At 51.2% G+C, this 18709-nt stretch overlaps 1 protein-coding gene across 4 annotated transcripts in view; it reads right to left on the reverse strand.

The window, feature by feature from the left end:
* ST3GAL1 (ST3 beta-galactoside alpha-2,3-sialyltransferase 1) overlaps positions 1 to 8773 on the reverse strand; it is a 118932-nt gene extending 110159 nt beyond the window's left edge. For 2 of the 4 annotated variants that reach the window (XM_044450399.1, XM_044450403.1), the window contains exon 1: positions 8280 to 8768. The gene's annotated coding sequence lies outside the window, so the exon portion shown is untranslated. Of the gene's footprint in view, positions 1 to 7891; positions 7992 to 8279 lie in introns of those variants that run through there. The other 2 variants (XM_044450404.1, XM_044450402.1) reach the window with 2 other exon arrangements.
* Between the last annotated feature and the right edge of the window lie 9936 nt (positions 8774 to 18709).

The following is an 18709-nucleotide window of genomic DNA, read 5'->3' on the forward strand; positions in this document are numbered from 1 at the left end:
TCCGGGAACCCTCCGGGAAGGAAATTAGGAGGGTGGCTACTCGGAGGGGGCTTTCTCTGCGGTGGCGCCCAACTTATGGAACACGCTCCCCAGAGAGGTCCGCCTGGCGCCATTGTTATTTGCTTTTCGGCGCCAGGCGAAAACCTTTTTATTTAAGCGGTATTTTAACTGTTAGTATTAACTGATTTTATCTGGCCAGGGCGGCTTATTTTATATTGTATTTTTTGGATTTTTAATGTTTATATTAATTTATTGTTGTAAGCCGCCCCGAGGCTTCGGCGAATGGGGCGGCATAAAAATGTTTTAATAAAAAAAATAAATAAAATAAAATGCATTTCCATAAATATCCAGAAATTACCTGCAGAACCACAGGTCTGTTCTGGGGTTTCACTGTTCATTCAACTACTGACAATTTGAGGGATTCCCCACCTTTGGTGCACCCCTCCCCCACCAGCTTCATCTCCTAAGGATACAGGCAGTAAGGGTTTTTAGCTCCAATAGGCTGGTATTTTTATTTTACCCCCACCCTTTTATCTTTGGTCTCTCCTACCAATGGAATGCACCTTCCTCCCACCCCTCTCCGGATTCTCCCCTTCAGGATAGCAGGGTTTCAGCCTGTGCTGGGCTTCCCCAGATGTCTGCATCCTAATGAAGTGGACCCTTCCCAGCCACCACCGCAGCCCTGAACCCTGCAGGAGACTGGAGAGCTGGAGAGCAGTGAAAGGAATGGGAAACAATAAGGGTGGATAAGCCCTGTTGGGATCCATCCCTCCAAACAGTCAGACTTCCTCTTGGCCTTGGCCTGGTCTTCCAAAGAGAGCTGAGCCAAGAGGAAGTCCACAAATGCTTGCCAAACCCTGGTTGCACAACTGGCACGCTTCTTCCGCATCAGCAACATCAGCAGGTTTCTGCAGCTCACGTAGGAAGAAAGACCCTGCATGTGCGGAGGTCTGGAGGGGAGTGCTTTTCTGGAAGGTTCTCCACAATTGAGTGCCATTCTTTGGAATGGTTGCCATTTGAGCATCTGCTTTGGTGCAGGAAGAGGTGCTGCAGGGCTTGTTTCCTAGTGATCCAACAGATTCCCAAGCCTGGATAGATCCCTCACACACCCCTAGATAAGGCAACACAGCTGATGGCTCCACACACCACGAGTGAAGCTGAATCATCATTTTAATATTTATCAGTGGATGCCCACAGGGTGGCGAGTTCTGTGTTGTAGAACTATCTGCATTTGGCACCCCTGGCCTAGATTGCTGACAGGGGCAACTAGGACATGGCCTGAAGCCTACGGCAATGCCACTAGGATAAAGCCCCTGGCCTCTTCAGTCTGAAGGTGGTCAAGTCAGGCAGAACTTTAGTCCACCCCCTCCCTCTCTCCCTGCTGTATGATGTCACGGTTGCAGGGACTGAAATTAGATTAGCTGTCCATGGGGTCAAAGGAAGTCTAGGAAGCCAGGTGCTTCCTAAAACCACTCCCTGCTATTATAAGATGGAACCAAACGTATGGCAGGAATGCTTGTCCCATCCTATGTTGCTGCAGCTTGGGGAATGTTTGCAAGCGACTCTCGGTCTTGTTGCACGAAGTACTGAATGCTGCTCGGAAGCTGGGAAATGCCAAGGCCCCAGCTGAGATCTCACCTTTCCTGTAGCCTCCAAAGGCAGCGCCAAGGGCAGGCGTGCCTGGGAACATGCAAGGACCCAGAGCCCAGCGGTGGCACATTCCCAGGCGCTCTTTCAGTAGCACAGTGAGGCATTCAGCATGGCAGTGTCCAAACAATGCCCCACAGAAGAGTCCAAAATCAAGGCAACTGCGTCGAGCCATATCAACAAACCCACTCCAGATGCTTTTGGGTGGGTTGAGAGAACATGATTACTCCCTCCTGAAGGTTAAGTATGGGCTGGGTGTGGGTTGTTGTTGCAACATGGGTTATCGTGCTAGCTGAACCCAGCTGCACCAGCCAGCCATAGCATGCTAACCAGGAACAACCCATGAAAAGAACTCGTGGTTTGCTCTGAACCATGGCTTGAGCAGCATGGTTCATTAGCCAGGTTCAAGGCAACCCAAAGTAATCAGTGATAACCCACACTCACTTGAGCATGTGGGACAGTGCCTTCAGCAATACTACTTTGCTGCAAACTGCCCAAAGAGCTTTGGCTATGGGCAGTATAGAAATAAAATTATTAATAATAAATAATCTCCGCTCCAGAACAACTTGCCAGCTACAAGAAAAAAATTGCCGGAAATGCAGCTGGTGGCTGACAGATGCCAGCGTGCTTTGCAGTTGCTTTGAACAGTAACTAGCATCTGCACATGCGGGTTGTGGAGGGGGCCTTTGCCACAGTCCAACTTGCTCGGCGTGTGCTCATAAAGCAGGGCAGCAACAGCGCCAACAGTCCAACGCCACAGACACACAGTGCCCATCAAACATTCCTGCCACCTCCGGACAGCAGGTACGACCCCGGCCGAACGCGCGACTGCATCGGTGAGGGCACCAAGGAGTGGAACCCAGGGCCCATCCGAGAGGAAGGGATGCCAAATGACAGTATAAACCTGAGAAGCCCCTTTATTAATTTATCAGCAGCAGAGAAAACATCTGCTCAGTGAGAGCTCAGAGCAAAGCTGTCGGCAATTTCCCGTCTTAATTGCTGAATTAGGACTGTCTGAAACAGAGGCAAGACGGCCATGGAGCTCTTTCCCCGGCTGTCAGTTCGTCCTTTCCTCCTCTTCCTCCTTCTCCTCAATGAGTTTATCCAAAAGTATACAAATGTGTAATAACAGCATAACATAACTTGTTACATGCTTTGAATGCTTGCTTCATACTTACCAACACATGTGTGCTATCGTGAAAATAATCACAGACCCTGCTTTCCATCATTAGATTATTACAGTGAACTTATAACCCGTCTTTTATGAGGAATCCAAGGCAGGTTACATAGCTCCGCTTTACCATCTCCACAACAACCCAGTGAGGTAGTTTAGGCCAGTGGTTTTCAACCATTCCACAGCTGGGGATCAGCGAAAACAAGAAAACTATCTCGGGGGCCACTGAGGCAGAAACAGAAAGCACCATGCACATAATACAGCATTCTGTGCATTACTTTCCAAACACAATACCAAAAACATGAACATTCTCCAAAATGACCAGAAATAGAGCAACGAAAAATGCCAGCAAAAGAACAAAATACCAAAATTGGTGCAGAGTGGCTCCCCGTCTTCCCCCTCTCTGGCACCCCCAGCAGCACCGTGCACCCCCTGAAAATGGAGCAGCGACTGAGGAAGAGGTGGTGGAGCACAGCCAGCCCCCACACCCGTCTGCAGTGAGCGGGACGCTCCTCCGATGGACTGGCAGGAAAGCTCCCACGGACTGGAGCCGGCCCACGGACTGGTGGTTGAGAGCCACTGGTTTAGACCACAAGGGGGTGACTGGTCCGACGTCAACCCATGGGCTTCGTGGACCAGTGGGGACTAGAAGCATGACCTCTCACATTTGAAGCGCCACACTGGCCATCATGATCAGAGACTTGCCATTCCAGAAAAGTAAATGAATGTAATTAAAAGGGGGGGGGGGAATGGCCTTTCAGGGTGAGCACAGAAGATCGCTGCCCATTGGGAAAGAGTTCCACTACCTCTCAAAACTTGCTATCCGTCGCTCCCATGAGGACTGCAATCTAAGGGACGTTAGACAAGAAAAGTCAGCAATGCAGGCTGGGATATGCTGCGAACTCTCGGGCTTTCTGCCATGCAAAGATGAGAAGGATCGCGCCCTTAATGAAACAACAGGAAGTGGGGAGTTCTTGCGCCATGCGTATCATCTGCATCTGTACCTCACGGTTGTTTTCAGTGGGTTGGTCCACACACCAAGAGTGGACTGGGTGTCCAACCTGCTTGGTGAGCCGTCATCCACTCCATCATTTACCTTTAATCCTGGGCGTGCAAAGGCCAGCTGCACTCTGCACGTGATCAGTGGCTTGGAGGGGCTTTCCACATGTGAAGCTCCAAGAGCATTTTGGTTTCCACGGAACATCAGAGCCATTCAGGCTGCTGTAATTGGCAGCAAAGCAGGGCTATTTTGACATCCTACTGCCAAGGAAGATGTGGAAATAGCAAAAGCAACTCTTTGGCCCTTTTAAAGGCACCGTCTCAAAATTCATTCATACTTCAACAGGAGAATATCCAGTCTGCAAACACTTGCAGGAGTTGCAGGAGAATATCTCCTGTACAAGACAGATACTGGCCCTTTGCATTACAGAACGCTCCTTCTATGTGAATATCCTACTTAGAACATGGAGCCCCAAAGAGAGATGTTGTCCTGATTATAGACAATGACTCATAAATGTGAACTGGGAGAAGTGGGCAAGACGACAGAAAACCCTCGGTTCAAATTTTAGCCTCCATTTCAGCTTCAAGGTTTAAATACAGCTTGTCACCAAAATGTGGGTCATGGTGGCACCTGAATCCAGATATGCTAACAAGTCATGACTTGTTAACCCCAAACAAGCCATGAAAAAAACTATGGTTTGTCATTGGTTGTGAACTGTGGATTGTTCACCATGGTTTGTTAGGCTGCATTCAGACAATACAGTAACCCATGTTTCAATAACCACCCACAGCTCAGTGGAACTTGGGTGTAGGGTATCATGCTGTCTTGGGTGTGACTGATTAGCTCTTGCGTCTGCAAGATCTTAATCAGTGCATTTTCCTGATTTTCTTCATTTCACTCTTCCTCTTCCAAGGAGTTCCGGAGGACACACGGTATTCTAGCAATGGTCCAAGGGGCTTGGTTAGGCTGAGAGAACGACGACCCTGGGTCAGCCAGGGAACAGACTCCTGATGCCAAATTCTCCCAGTCCAACACCAAGTGCCCCCTCCAAAACATCCTGAGTATAGGGAATCACGGACTACTTGTGGATTTGATTTCATTCCTCAGGAATGTCCTGCACTGATAAGCAACTGGCTGGATACCTGAAGCAGAATGTCCAGTATGCTCACCTTACAGGTTTACCAAAGGTCCCACTGCTCGCCTTTCAAGTCAGAAAACCCCAGTGCTGCCACAGATACTGGAAGGGCTTTGTCCTTCTCAACCACACACAGAAAGCTTAAAAGTCAAAAATTGATTAGGCTAACCATGCAAATCACAAGGAGATCTTGAAATGCACCTCATTGTGACATGTTATACTTGGCCACAAGTCTCAAACACTGTTTTATTTAATCTCCCAAACTGGCAAAGAAAATTGGAACATGTGTACAGCAAGAACATACTAGCCTGCATCCACTTGCAACATTTAAATGTGAATCTAAGCTTTCCAGTTAGTATTTTTGGAACTGGGGGAATGCAGTGTACCAGCTCTATCAGAATCCCTTCTAACTAGCACTCTTTAAACCTTACTTTTTAAAAAGAAAGAATGTGTCCTTGCCTGAATCTTTTTAATTGATTCCTTCACGAAACAGGTATTCCTTCTCCTGTATAAACAGAGGTACAGGCAATGCTTCCATGATTTTCTGTGCACTGTATGGAAATGTTTGTCCCTATCTGGCAGCGGGGTGTACAATAAGGCGCTTGATTTTAAAAGATTTTCAAAGTGCTCTTGCTCAGCCACATAGGATGGCTCTGCATTTCTGGAAAGGCTGTGACTGACTTCTGTGCAGATGAAATTCACAGCTGCATTCTGTGTTTTAATGTGGCTGAAGAGAAGTCCAGATCACTGTGAAGCAAAGAGATGGATGGTGGATTTATTTGCTCCCTGTTTCTTTTGGCCCACCCACCAGCAGAATATGGCCCTGAGAGCTTCTCCAAACAACATTTTGCCCTCAGAGTAAAAAAAAGGATGTCACCCTTGCCTTGTGGATATTGAAAATGCCAGCTGGGAAGCGTGTTTATTCACAAGTGCTGCAAAATCCAGATATTACTGGCAGCAACATCGCACTTCCCAATTAAAACTGATGGACAAACAAAGCTCAAGGAAAGAGACTAAATCACGGTTTTTGGGCTTAACAATGCCTACATATGCCAAGTTAACAGGCCATGTTTCTACTCCGTATTTAAACTCTCAGAAAACAATTACCTCCCATTTGCTGCTTCTCAAGAGGCTTAAAGTGAGCCAGGAATTCCCACCCAGATCTCCTCTCGGTCATTAACTGAGTCTACAACCCTAAATATTTTCATTAGACAGGAAGATACAGCAGGAATAGTTACTTTTGAGTAAACACCATCAGGATTGCATTTCACTGCTGTGGTGAAGGCAACATGTTATCTCAGCTGCAGACCTCCATCTGCAGTACGGCAATTGTATCTGTGTACCTTGCAGGGTTGTTGTAAAGATCCTATGACTGTGAATTGCTTTGCTCATTCTATGTTTTACCTAATTTATTTGAGAGATGTATGCCAACTTTCAGCAGTCCTTCCAAGGTGTCTTACATAAACCAGATAAAATATTTGATTAAGCAAGATGTTAAAAGAAGACTGTAACCCTGGGTTTCTATGTATGTCCGCACAAGAGAATAGCACAGTTCTAAGCATGTTCAGGCAGAAAAAGTCCTCCAGGCTCGAGAATGCTGGAAGTTAGTTGGAGGACTCTTTTGAATGGATGCGCATAGAATTGCTCCCTCAATTTATTTTTTGCATTTGAAGATTGCCTTGCTGTAAAAATAATCAGGCATGGTCACCAACCATTAAAAAATAATCCTACTGTCCCGAAAGCATTTGCTGAAGAGCCAAATGACCCGCATCTTTTAGACACCTGAATGCAAATAAAAGAGGGTCAACCCATCCAGACAATCAAACTGCCATGGGGTTGCGGGGGGGGGAGGCTGTACCCTTCCCAGTGCCACCAACACTGGGGGCTGAATCCAGTGTTATTCTATCTCTAGAAATGAGCGGGGCTCAAGGCACGCCGGACTCATCCCCTGGTCCTTTGGCAAGCTGTCCTGCCCGAAGCAGGTTGCCACAAAGCGCGGCACGTGCGCGTCTGAACGGGCCGGCTGCTCAAGGCGCGGGCCCTCAAGGCGCTCGGCGCTGATCGCCGCCGGCGGTGCGGATGCGAAGTAAAAGCGGTGCGTGGGGCGGAGTGGCGAGGGAAGCGAGGCACGTGGGGCGGCCTCTTTCCTGTGTCAAACTCGGCTGCGCGCAGCGGGAACCGAGCGCCGCGCGTTTCCTTCCCCTTCGCGCGGCGGCTGCAAAAGTTGACTCGCCGCCCCCGCGGCCTGGAAGCGCCTGTCCCTCGGCGCAATCGGCTGGATCTCCCCTCTGACCCAAATCACCCCCGCCCGGGGCCTCTCGCTCCCTCTTCTAGCCCAGCAGCCAGAGCGGAGAGGGCGGTGCGGGGACTCGCTCTGGTCTGTGCGCGCTGTTAAGGGAGAAGCGGGGCTGGTGGAAGAGATAAGCGGGGAGGGGGGATAAAAAGCGCCGCTCGGGCTCCGGGCTTGCTCGCAGCGACGGGAGGTGGAGGGCGAGGGCACAACCCCTTCCTCAGACTCGTGCCCCCGTCTCGAAAACGTAGCGAAACCGAAATGCATGGTGGGCGGAGAGCCTGGAGAGAGGGGAACCGCACTTTCGATCTCGGCCAGAAAGTTTGAGACTCTTTCCCTCGCCTCAGTGCACATGCGGAAGACGAGCTGCTCCACCACCCGCCCCTCCCCACGTCCAAACGCACACGGAGCACCGCGCGGCCAGGGATGCCGCGCCCCCGGCGGGCTACGACCCGCGCTGTCTCTCCCCTTCTCCCTCCCCGCCTGCCTTCCTTTAGTGTCAAGACGCGCAGAAGCATTTTTAATTCCCCTTGGTGTAACGGGACTCTTCCCCGAAGAAGCCCGAACTCCTCCCTCCTTCTCGCTGCGTGGCAGCCACCACGGATCCACTGCTCCCTTTCCCCGTCTCTCTCGCTTTTAACTTACGGGAACCGAAGCGATGGGCACAGACCCACCCGTCGCGTCCGCGGGCCCCGAGCAGGCTGGGGCACCCTGCCTTCCCCTGCCGCGGAATCTCCTCCGAGTCCGAGGTGTCCCCGGCGAGCGGGGAGGAGGAGATGCTAAGTCCGGCGCTCCAAGGCTCCCTCCCTCACCACGGAGCCCAGCCGGGGTCTCCACCACTAGCCGCCCTTCCCCCGGAGATGCCACCCCTCTCCTCCTCCTCACCTCCCGCCCGACTTCGCGTCTCTACCTCCCTCCCACCCCGCTTCCTGCCCGGCTAGGGCGGCTCTCCGCCCGCTTGCCCGAGCCGATTCGGCAAGGAGCGGTCCCGGGGGCGCAACGCCGGCAGCCTGCCGGCCACTTGCTCGCTCACCGCGTCCGGAAGGGTTGCTGCCGCCGCCGCTGCCGCCGCTCCTCCTCGGCGGATCGCATCGCCGCCCTCTCCGGCTCCTTTGTCCTCCCGAAGTGCCCGCCGCGTGCGGAGCAAGACAGCCGCGGCGGCGCCTCCCCGATCCTAGGCAGACGGACCTCTCGTTCCCTCTCTCTGGGCAGCGACAACAATAGCCCGCCCGCGGAGCGAGCAGCCCCGGCTGGCTTCCTCCCTCCCTAATATAGCTCTGCCTCTCGAAAAAGCCACGTGGATGCGAGAGCAAGAGAGAGAAAGCGCTAACACGCGCTCGCAGCAGGCGCGCAGCGCAAGCCCCTCCTCGGCCGCACTGGCAGAGGCAGCGCGAGCGAGCGAGCAGGGAGGGAAGGAGGGGGAATGTTTCAAATATCCGCCGCGGGTAGGCAGAGAAGGGAGCGAGTTCGGCCGAGCTCGCCTGCGGAATCCTCCGGGAACGCGAAGGCGGGTTACATGGGTAGAAGGAGAGACTGCGAGAGGAGAGGGGAGCGGCTGCGCCCGCGCCAGAGCCGGCCCAAAAATAGAGCTTTGGAGTTATGCAGGATGGGACGAGGCTGCCCTGTGACGTACGTGTGTGTGTGTGTGTGAGAGAGAGAGAGAGACAGAGAGCAAGCGAGCCAGCGAGCGCTATCGATTCGGTGCCATGTCGTGTATCCCTTAGTCATGCGTTTCAGCGGAGCAGGAGAGCGGAGTTGGAAGTGCCTCTTCCGAGCTGCACCCGGCGCGGGGAGCAGCGGGCTGGGCTGCGGCGCACCCCCCGGAGGGGAGCGCTCGCCCTGCAAGCGGCTGAGCGGCCGCGGGGGGCTGAGAGCGGCCGCCCCGGCGCACTCCGGGCGAAGCGCCTAGTCTGTCGCGCTCTCCCCCCCTCTCTGCCCCGTCCACACGCACGCTGCTCCTGCGCCAGGCAGCGCCTGAAGCCCGGGTCAGCGTCTCTCGGCCGCGGGACGGGCCGCCTCGCAGCCCGCTCGCTCGTGGCGGGCTGAGCCCGGGGGGCACCCGCGCGGGCGCGGCGTGGAGGGGCGGGCGCCGCTTGCCCCGCCTCTCCGTCGCCCCGGAGCAACTCGTCCTCAGGGCCACGCACGGGGAGGCAGCGGGGCGACCCGGCGAGAGGGAACGGGCCGGCCCGCCCGCAGCCAAGAGGCTCGGCGGAACAAAGCCGAGGCTCAAATGTAACGGGCCCCGAGCGGCACGAAGACCGAAGCGGAGTTAAAACGCCCTGGAGCACGACGTTTGCGGAAGGGGCTTGCGACGCTCCAGGGGTCGAGCCGCGCGCTCGCCCGCTGCTCAGGGGAGGGGCGTGGGCGTGCTTGTCTGCCGCAGGCGGCGAAGAGCGTGAGTGTTCGGGGAAGGAGGCGGCGCGCGTGGGACGGAGAGCCGGGCGCTGTGTTTGGAGGCGGGCGCCGCGGGCACGCAGGGGCGGCGCTCGGTCCCGCGCGGGTCCGGGGTCCAGGCCCACGGGACAAGAGCAGACCCAGAGCACGGATTTGCATAACGCTAATTTGCAACTCTCTCTGCTTCTCTGTGTGTTTTTAAAGGACACCGCTACTTGTAAAAAAGGTGGTGCATGGACCAGAGGGGGAAGAGAGCATTGGGTTTCAGGTTAAAAAAACCCAAAAAACTCGGGGAGAAAGACTGGGGGGGGGCGAATATGGACAAACCTCCAGCTCCTTCAGGGGGACCGACATCATCAGCGACCCTGGACCTTTATTTCAGCAAGAACCCCTGGCTTCTGGGCGGGGCGCCTCCCAATGAGGCTGTGCCTGCAAAGCAATGGTAGTCTCAAGCTATCTTAAAAAACCAACACGTTTATCTTGGAAGAAGCTTTCCCGGACAAGGTCCATGTCATCAGAGGCTCAAGGTGTTCTTCTCAAATGGGCAGATTTATATTCACATGCTGGAAGATGTGGCAGCTGGGAGGGGGGTGCCTGGAAGGAGCTGGAGCGTGGAAAGTCCAGCCGGTGGCTATTACTAGCAACACAGTTGCCATTCACAAAACGAGGCAGACATGACTGCGATGGTGAAGCAATCAACAACAACTTTCCCCAGGAACTCAAGCTGAACCTCCTTAATTGTGCTGCTGTGATTTTGCATTGATCCCTGTTGATTGGGTTCAGAAAACATAAGTCACACTCAACAGAGGAGTGTGAGTTGTTGCTGAAATATGGGTTGTTTATGTTGTCTAAAACCCCAGCCAAGATAAGAAACCATAGTGAGGAATCTACAACCCACAACCAAACAGCAGACCATGAATTTTCTTCATAGGTTGCTCGTGGTTAAACTATGGCTTGTTAGCACAGCTGGCTTTAGACAACATGATAGCCTATGTTTCAATCATAGCCCTTAACTGTAAGTTATCAAGTTGTCTGAGCCTAAGTCTTTGAAGTTCCTTTGTTCACAAGTGATCATCTAAAGCCATTGACAAATATCAGTGAGCGTCACCTTAAGGTAATTGTCACAGTGACCTGGTGGGTCATTTAGCCCAAGACGATACCCTGTTTCTGCTTGGAGATGTTGTGCTGTGCAAAGCCGAAGGGCATTGGTTCTGCAAGGATCAAACCACCAGCACACAACCCAGCGTCTTTCCCAGGGTTGTATGAGGGTTGGGCTATGCAAGCCGGCCTGGTTTTTGTTGCTTCTCTTCACTGACAGAGTGATACTACATTGCAGGCACGTGTGTACCCGCCCTGAAGTGTGGCCCATCTCTTAATTCTGAAGAGAGAGGGAGATAAGGAAGGGATTTCCTCACAGGTGCAGCTTCAAGAGGACCATCCCTGCCAGGTGGAGGCCCATGGGCAGAGGCTGAGCAACCCTCTGGCTGCCAGGTACATCTTCACCTCAAGTGGCCACCCAGCAGGGCTCCTGTGAGGAATGCTCCTCCGGAGAAAGAAAGTGATTCCTTATAAGAGGGCTTTGCCCAGAGTGTTCTGATGTCCTGCAGCTTAGCAGGCTCTGGCAAAGAAAGTGTTTAGTGTTGGTCTACTTCGTGCAGGAAGCGACACTGTTCTTCAGTGCTAGTAGCTTCAAGGGCTATTCGAGCTTTTCCCAACTCTTTTCCCTGCTTCTGATTGTCACTGCTTGTGGGCTGCAGACTTGCGAAACAGAGTGGTGCCCCATGTGAGTCCATGATGGGTCATGGGCTCTGTCATATCAGTGTGGTAATGATGTTAAGGTGGCACTTGGTGTCAGGCCAACACACCCCTCTCTTTCCGTCGCAATCCAAAGAAGCTGTTGGTGGCAGCAGGCGCTTGGCAAGGCGCTTGGCAAAGACACGGGGTTTCTTCTAGCTTGTATTCTGACATGGGGATGACGTGGTCTTTGGGGGTAACATGAGAATTCTTCACCAGCAGGCATGGCTTGGGTAGGGGAGATGCCAAGGGAGGGCACCCATCTGTCTCTGGACTGTGCTGGGTTGGGCTGGCAGGTCAGAGGTTGCCCTCCCTGGAGAGATTCTTCTCTCTGTCTTGCCAAACTGATGTGCTGTAGGAAGGAAATTAGAAAGTGTTAATGTCCTTTCTCCTTTTAATGTTCTTCGTTTTATTGTTGCAAGGTTTTATTGTTTTACATTATTGGACACTGCCTTGGTTTTTAGGCTTTTTTTAAAGCAGATGAGGCCATATATAAATGCTACCAATGAACAAAGTAGGAAATAAACTTGAGAAATAAACAGAGTCCTCTTTAGACCCAGGCTGCATACCAAGGGAGGTCTTTCACTGACAGGCGGCCCTTTTGATTTAAAAGGGTCCTTGCCCTGCTGGGTTGATTTGTCGTGTTTCATTTTCCCTGTGGGGCTCTGTTGCAATCTGTACTTTTCAATTTAACAAACTTTCAATGGGCTGCAATTTTAAAATTAGTTTTTATTTGATTTCATGGTGATGTTTTGCTTTGTAGATTTGTAGTCTTTCATTGTAGACGTTCTTACTAGCTGTGCTGGCCATTTTTAAGGAGCTGGGAATATAAATGGCATGAATAACCATTAACTCCCGTTGATGAAACATCCACATAGATAGCTCAGTGGCAGAGCGTCTGCTTTGCAAGCAGAAGGTCCTGGGTTCAGCTTCCAGCATCTCCAGGTAGGACTAGAAAAGCTGACACATGAGGCCATGGAGAGTCGTTGCCAGCTCGTGTTGCGAATGCTCGGCTGGATGGGTGAGTGACCTGGCTCCGTAACCAGCTCAGTATGACACAGGCGTGGTTGATAGGCCATGGTGACTCGTTAAGCAGGCCCATGCGTGCCTTCTGATTGACCAGGTTACTTACCTTCAACAGGCATATCCTCTTGCCATGTCCAGATGCACTGCGGTTCAGTGACTGGGGTAGTTAACCAGCCAGCCAGAACCCACACAGACTGGGTTCAGACAACATGAGAATCCATGCTTCAGCAGCAAACCATGGTTCAGTAAAACCCCACACTCAGGCCTTGAGTTGTCTGGACCCGACCTGTTTGCTCTAGGTTAGATGGGTGGTGCATCTTCCCCCAGGATCATGTGAACCCAGCCCCTGTGGCTTATTAAGCTGACCTTGCCTTGCACAAACTGGCGTGGTATAAGGAGCACCCTCTGTTCCTGCCTTCCTGACCATCGTAAAACCTGACAAAGGAATGGTGAATTGTCAGCTGCATTTATTTAAGCCACAATCCTGTATATGTTTGGACAGGCAGAGAGTGGCAGGCCTTTTTCTATCTAAATGTGCGTAGAATCACACCCATAATGTAGTGACACATTTCAGACAAATCTGCTTTTTTAAGCTTCTTTTTCTAAGAGCTTCTTGGTTATGTCAGTGCCTTTAACAGAATAACACAAGGTGGGGTGATGTTTATGTCTTAGCAAGCTGTTGAGCAGAAGCCCGCCTGCATGCTTTTCCTTGGCGTTCTCCATCCATGCTGCAGAATAGTGGCGTCCAGAGGAAGGGTTTAAGTCTGAGCAGCCTTACCCATTGTGATCCCCTCCAGATGTTTTGGACTTCCACTCCCATCAGCCTCAGCCAGTATGGCCAGTAGCCAAGAATGCTGGCCAATGTAGTCCAAAACATCTGGAGGTTGGGGAAAGCTTGAGGGGCCAGGTTACTTGATTACCGACAAGCTATTTTTTGTGACATAAAGGCAAACATCCTTCTGGTGGTTCAAAGCCCAAGAGTGTGTCTCTGCTGTGGGGCTTCCTGCATGTGAAAAAGAAGCAAGAAAAGGCAAGAGGTGAGAAAAGAAGAGAAGGTTGCAACTGGAACCTGCGGCAAAATGTCACAAAATAAAGTGCTCCTGGTTTAAGATTCAGGCCAGCTGGACAAATCCTTTTCCCAGATGCTCCGTTCCATTACCACCATCTCCATTTTTCATTATGTCCTGCATCCTTCCAAAAGTCAACATTTCAACTGTGCTGGGCATATCCATTCCTCACTGGGTTGCTTTTGGATTCCATTCCTTTTAGCTTTCTCTCTCCTCTTCCCCTCCCTCCCTCTCTCCCTCCCTCTTTCTTTTATTTAGCAAAGCTTGGGGTTTCTACAAGTTCTCTGGTATCTCCCTCTTCTGCCCTGGGTGATGCTGGTTTGGTTGCATAAGTATCTGCACTTAAGGAATGAGGTCAGCTATTAATCTATATAGGATTGTCAGAGAAAATATGTGTGAGACGATGACAGGCAGAGAGAGAGGGAGAGAAGCTATTCAACTCTGCAAGGGACATATGAACAGCCTTAATCAGTAGAGCTAGCTATGGAGTTGTCTCCATATCCATATCTCTGACAGCATCAAGTTCTGGATGTTTTAGAAAAAAGCACCGAGCAGCTGAGGTCAAAGGCCAGGGCTTCTGAGTTGCTTCCAGTTTTGCAAGGGATGCTGCACAAGCAGACACAGAAGTGGATGGTCTTGCCGATTCACTATGTCATGGAGGAATCCTTCTTGGAGGAAGTGCTCCAGAATCTGAGAGCAGCCCAAGAGTAGCCAGTGTCACCAGACAAGGAGGAACCTCGGCTTCAAGGGAGGCCCATCCCTGCCAGGTGGAGGCCCATGGGCAGAGGCTGAGCAACCCTCTGGCTGCCAGGTACATCTTCACCTCAAGTGGCCACCCAGCAGGGCTCCTGTGAGGAATGCTCCTCCGGAGAAAGAAAGTGATTCCTTATAAGAGGGCTTTGCCCAGAGTGTTCTGATGTCCTGCAGCTTAGCAGGCTCTGGCAAAGAAAGTGTTTAGTGTTGGTCTACTTCGTGCAGGAAGCGACACTGTTCTTCAGTGCTAGTAGCTTCAAGGGCTATTCGAGCTTTTCCCAACTCTTTTCCCTGCTTCTGATTGTCACCTCCTGGAAAGACTTGGCCAACAGCGACAAGGAACAGAGACTTTGCAGGAGTTCCTCTGCAGTCATAAGTCCCCACTGAGGTCTGCCTGGTGCCAGTGTTAATATTTTTTCCATATCGGGTTACGACTGCCCCAGTCACAGGGTGCTCAATTAGTTGAATGCTAATCTTAGCAGCTTAAACAGGTCTTATGCTTGAATTAGTGTAAGATATTGGAGCTTTTTTACATTTGTTTTAAATGTGGCTTTGTGATTTATATGGTTTTTAAATTGTTGCTTGTATTTTATATTGTATTTTGTGTTGTTATGATCTGTCCAAAGAAAGCTTTGGCTATTGGATGGCATTGAACTAAAATTAATAATAATGTTACCTTGTTTTCTGCACTTTGTCCTGTGACTGGGGCTTTTTGTTCGAGCCCCTGAGCCTCCGGCCTGACTCAGCTTCTGGTCTGCGTTTGGGCCTTTGCCTGCCTTCTTGACCCCTCCTGCCTTAGTCGGATCCCCAGTAAACCGGAACTTTTGCCTGTGGTTTTGGTTTGCCCTTCCACCTTGTTTCAGCCAGAGCAGGACGCCCTGCAACACCACCCGTTCCCCATCGGTCTTCTTTATAGCCCTAGTGGCCTAGTGGATAAGGCACTGGCCTTCCAAGCCAGGGTTCAGGTCCCATCTGGGCTGAACTTGTGTGTTGTTCTGGGGACCTGAGAGACCTGGGTTCCAGTCCCCGCTCAGCCATGGAGCTCACTGGGTGACTTTGGGCCAGTCACAGACTCTCAGGCCAACCTACCTCACAGGGTTGTTACGGAGATAAAATACAGCTATGTAAGCAGCCTTGGGTTCCGTACACAAGGAGAAAAGGCGGACTATAAATGTAAACTATGAACTAAAGCTCCCATTATCCCCAGCAAGCTGAGGCAGTTGTAGAGCTGGCTGGGGGTGAGTCAAGATGGAGCCGATAAACTGGAAAGAGCTGTAAGTTGGTGGCAGAATGCATCCTTTCCATGCAAGCAAGTCCCCGTTTCAAGCCTTGGTAAGTCCAGAAAAAGCAAGCCTGCATGAGACCCCACAGAGGGGCTGCTGCCAGTCTGTGTTGGCAGTGCTGAGTAAGATGAACCATGTGTTTGACCCAGTCTAAGGCAGGTTCTTACCTTCTTATTTGGAGGATGTCGGGTTGGCAAGGCCATTCTATAAAAAGTGTGTATAGGACTATTTGTGTTAAGCACAGCGTGGGGGGTGGGTAGGGAACAGGACACCCCCCATGCTTCCCCCCATGAAGCGGCTCTTCCACCCCTTGCATTTCCCCGTCCACTGCCACTTGATAGAAATTCAGCAGTATATCTGATTGGGCACACAACGTTGTTGGTTGACAAGAGCATTAAGGAAGCTGGCTGGGGTGTGTGGGCCACAGTTGCTAACAAAAAGAGCAACCCAGGACTTGTTAAAAAGCCTCCTCAGAGGTTGCCAAAGATTTAGGAGGAGAGAAAAGCCTTAATTCGGTGCTGAAAAGATGACTGCACGGGCGCCGGGCAAGAACAGTCCAGAATGAGCATCTTGCAGTAGTTGACCACTGGGAAGGCCTCTTCCTTGGGTGCCATCTTTCTTCCAGAGAAGACCTGGGAGAAGAGACTCATAGAAACACAGAAACAGCACAGGTCAGAAGGGGTCCCCTGGGCCATCTAGTCTGACCCCCGGCTCCAGCCGGCTCCGCTCATGACATGCCTACCACGTGCATGTCCAGCCTATCTTTGAACACCTCACCGATGGGGCCTCAACAACATCCTGTGGAAGCCCATTCCATACCCTAATGACTCCATCATTTTCAGTGCTTTTGGGAGGAGAAGCTCTTATCCTCACTGTATTGGTGAACTTGTCAAGTTTCTAGTCCACTTCATAGATCTGAAGGAATGTATAAGGACTGAGGACTGAATGAGGTGAACATTAGTCTAATCCAGTGCAACACTTTTACATGTTGAACCTTCCCTGTTTTCTCAATCAGTTACTTCCAGGGGCTACATTACTGGCCTCGTTTTTTCTGTTGGATAACGGAGCCCTGGGGACTCCACCAACCCCCACCAACCCCTCCCCCCCCTCATTAAATCAGAACATCAAACTCCTGGAGCTGCCTCTCTGTCCTTCCCCTCAAACTCTGATGGGTGTCACTTTTCGAATGATCCTCAAGAACCATTCCACTCCTTTTGTTCAGTCCCTGCTGACCTATTTATGGACAAAGCTGTGACACTAGTTCCATTCAAAATATTCAAATTTTCCTTTTTTGTATTCAGTCAAGATTTTTCTGTACCTGGTATTTCTTTTTGCAGGCTGCTGAGAACTCTGCTTATTTTATTCTGAAAGGATATTTTAGGTCAGTCCAGCTTCTCTTGCCCTTCACCCGCTCACTGCAGGGCAGTCAGAGGGTAAGCAAAGGCATCAAGCAAGTGTACAAGGGGACCCCCCCCCCAATCTTGTTATCTCCATTCTCTGGTTGGAGATAACCAAGAGGCTTCACTGCACACCCGTCTCCCTCCACTGGGTCCCTTTGCTCACCTCGTGGCATCCATCTCTCACGCTGGAGATGAAGGGCACTTCCTGCCTTCTCTCGAAGGCCCTGGCGATCCCCAGGTCAGGGATTGGGCACACGGAGGGGGACCAAGCCTTTGTGTCTGGAAAGACAACTGCTGTGGGTCTTTTTGTATTGTGCCATTGCTTGAACGGGACGCAAGAGGGTTTGTTGCCGGTACATCTGTCTGCATTGCACTTCAATCCGTTGTCATGTGGCGCTGTATTTGAGTCATTCCCTCGGGTTCTCAGACAGAAATCGTGATGCAAAACCACATTCCTCTTGCTCGGGACCAGACCTTCCATTTGGCAAGGTGCGGCTCTTGCCGAGGAAGCAATTTTACGGAATGGCAGGATCAGTCCCTGCCGCCACCTCTGTCTTTCTTCCAGGGGGCCGGGAGCTTTCTCAAAACCTTGTGGGGCTCTGGCCAAGCTTTATGAGATCTTGGCAGAGTCTGGCCTGCTCTAACTCACTTTCCTGCTGTTGTCTTACCCTTCTGAATTATCTCCCCAAACCCAGCACTTTTCCTGGCAGGCTCCGATTCCATGCTTGAAAGGTTTGCTTTGCAAGATGGACGGAATGTCACAGGGGCAGCTTTGCCCATCCCGGTATCCCAGTCTAGGAAACAGCCTCTGCAATTACATTTCCAGGTAGGCAGGGGCTTTTTAAGGCACAGGGATCTTCTCCCAAGAGGGTGGCCCTGGATGGCCTGCCCTGGCAGCAGACATGCTCCGGCTAAACAAAATTTAGTTCTCAGAACTTGGAGGCGTTAAGCCGTACGCATTCCAGGGGTGAGCATCAGGGGGCTGCAGCAGAAGCGATGCGTCTTCTCCCTCCTGCCCATTCCATCCCCCGTAAAAGACGATATTGTCACAAATAAACCAAGTTGTCTATTATTTATGGATTACCCAAAGGCTTTTCGCTGAGTTGGCAAGTGTAAAAATCTGTCATGTTTTAATGGAAATGGCCTTGCTACTCTGTCTTGTTCGATTCACAGTTAACTTGAAAAGCCAGAAGGGTCCCCCACCCCGTCTGTCTGTTGTCTTGCATGGCCCCTAATCCCTCCTCCTCCCTTTTTTATCCTCCTAGAGCTCAGATCAGCAGCATGCATGCGCCCCCAACCCAGTTTTCTTCACAACAGCCCTGTGAGGTAGGCCAGGCTGAAAGACCCAGCCATCTTTAAGAACTCCATTCTGATATAGTTCCTTCTCTGACTCTTTTTATCATGTAAGGGCCCAAGGTGGGATATACATATCTCTCCATTTTATCTTCACAGCAACCCTGCAAGGCAGGTTAGGCTGAAAATCAGTGCTTGGCCCAAATCATCTGGTGAACTTCATGAGTGAGTGGGGATTAGAACCCAGATCTTCTGCATCCTAATCTAACACTTTGACCACTATGTCACACTGTCTCTCACCCTTGGCATTGTAATAATTCTGGTGTAAGGTGGTTTGGAAATTCCACCCACGTCTGTCTGCATTTTTGTAGGGTTACCAATTTTAGGGGATGAAAGTGAACCGGGCTCCTATATGTAAAATCCAATATAGTTCCTACTTAGAGTAGACCCATT

Source organism: Varanus komodoensis, unplaced genomic scaffold (assembly GCF_004798865.1).
Source record: "Varanus komodoensis strain SLA01 unplaced genomic scaffold, ASM479886v1 scaffold66, whole genome shotgun sequence".
Classification (NCBI taxonomy): Eukaryota; Metazoa; Chordata; class Lepidosauria; order Squamata; family Varanidae; genus Varanus; species Varanus komodoensis.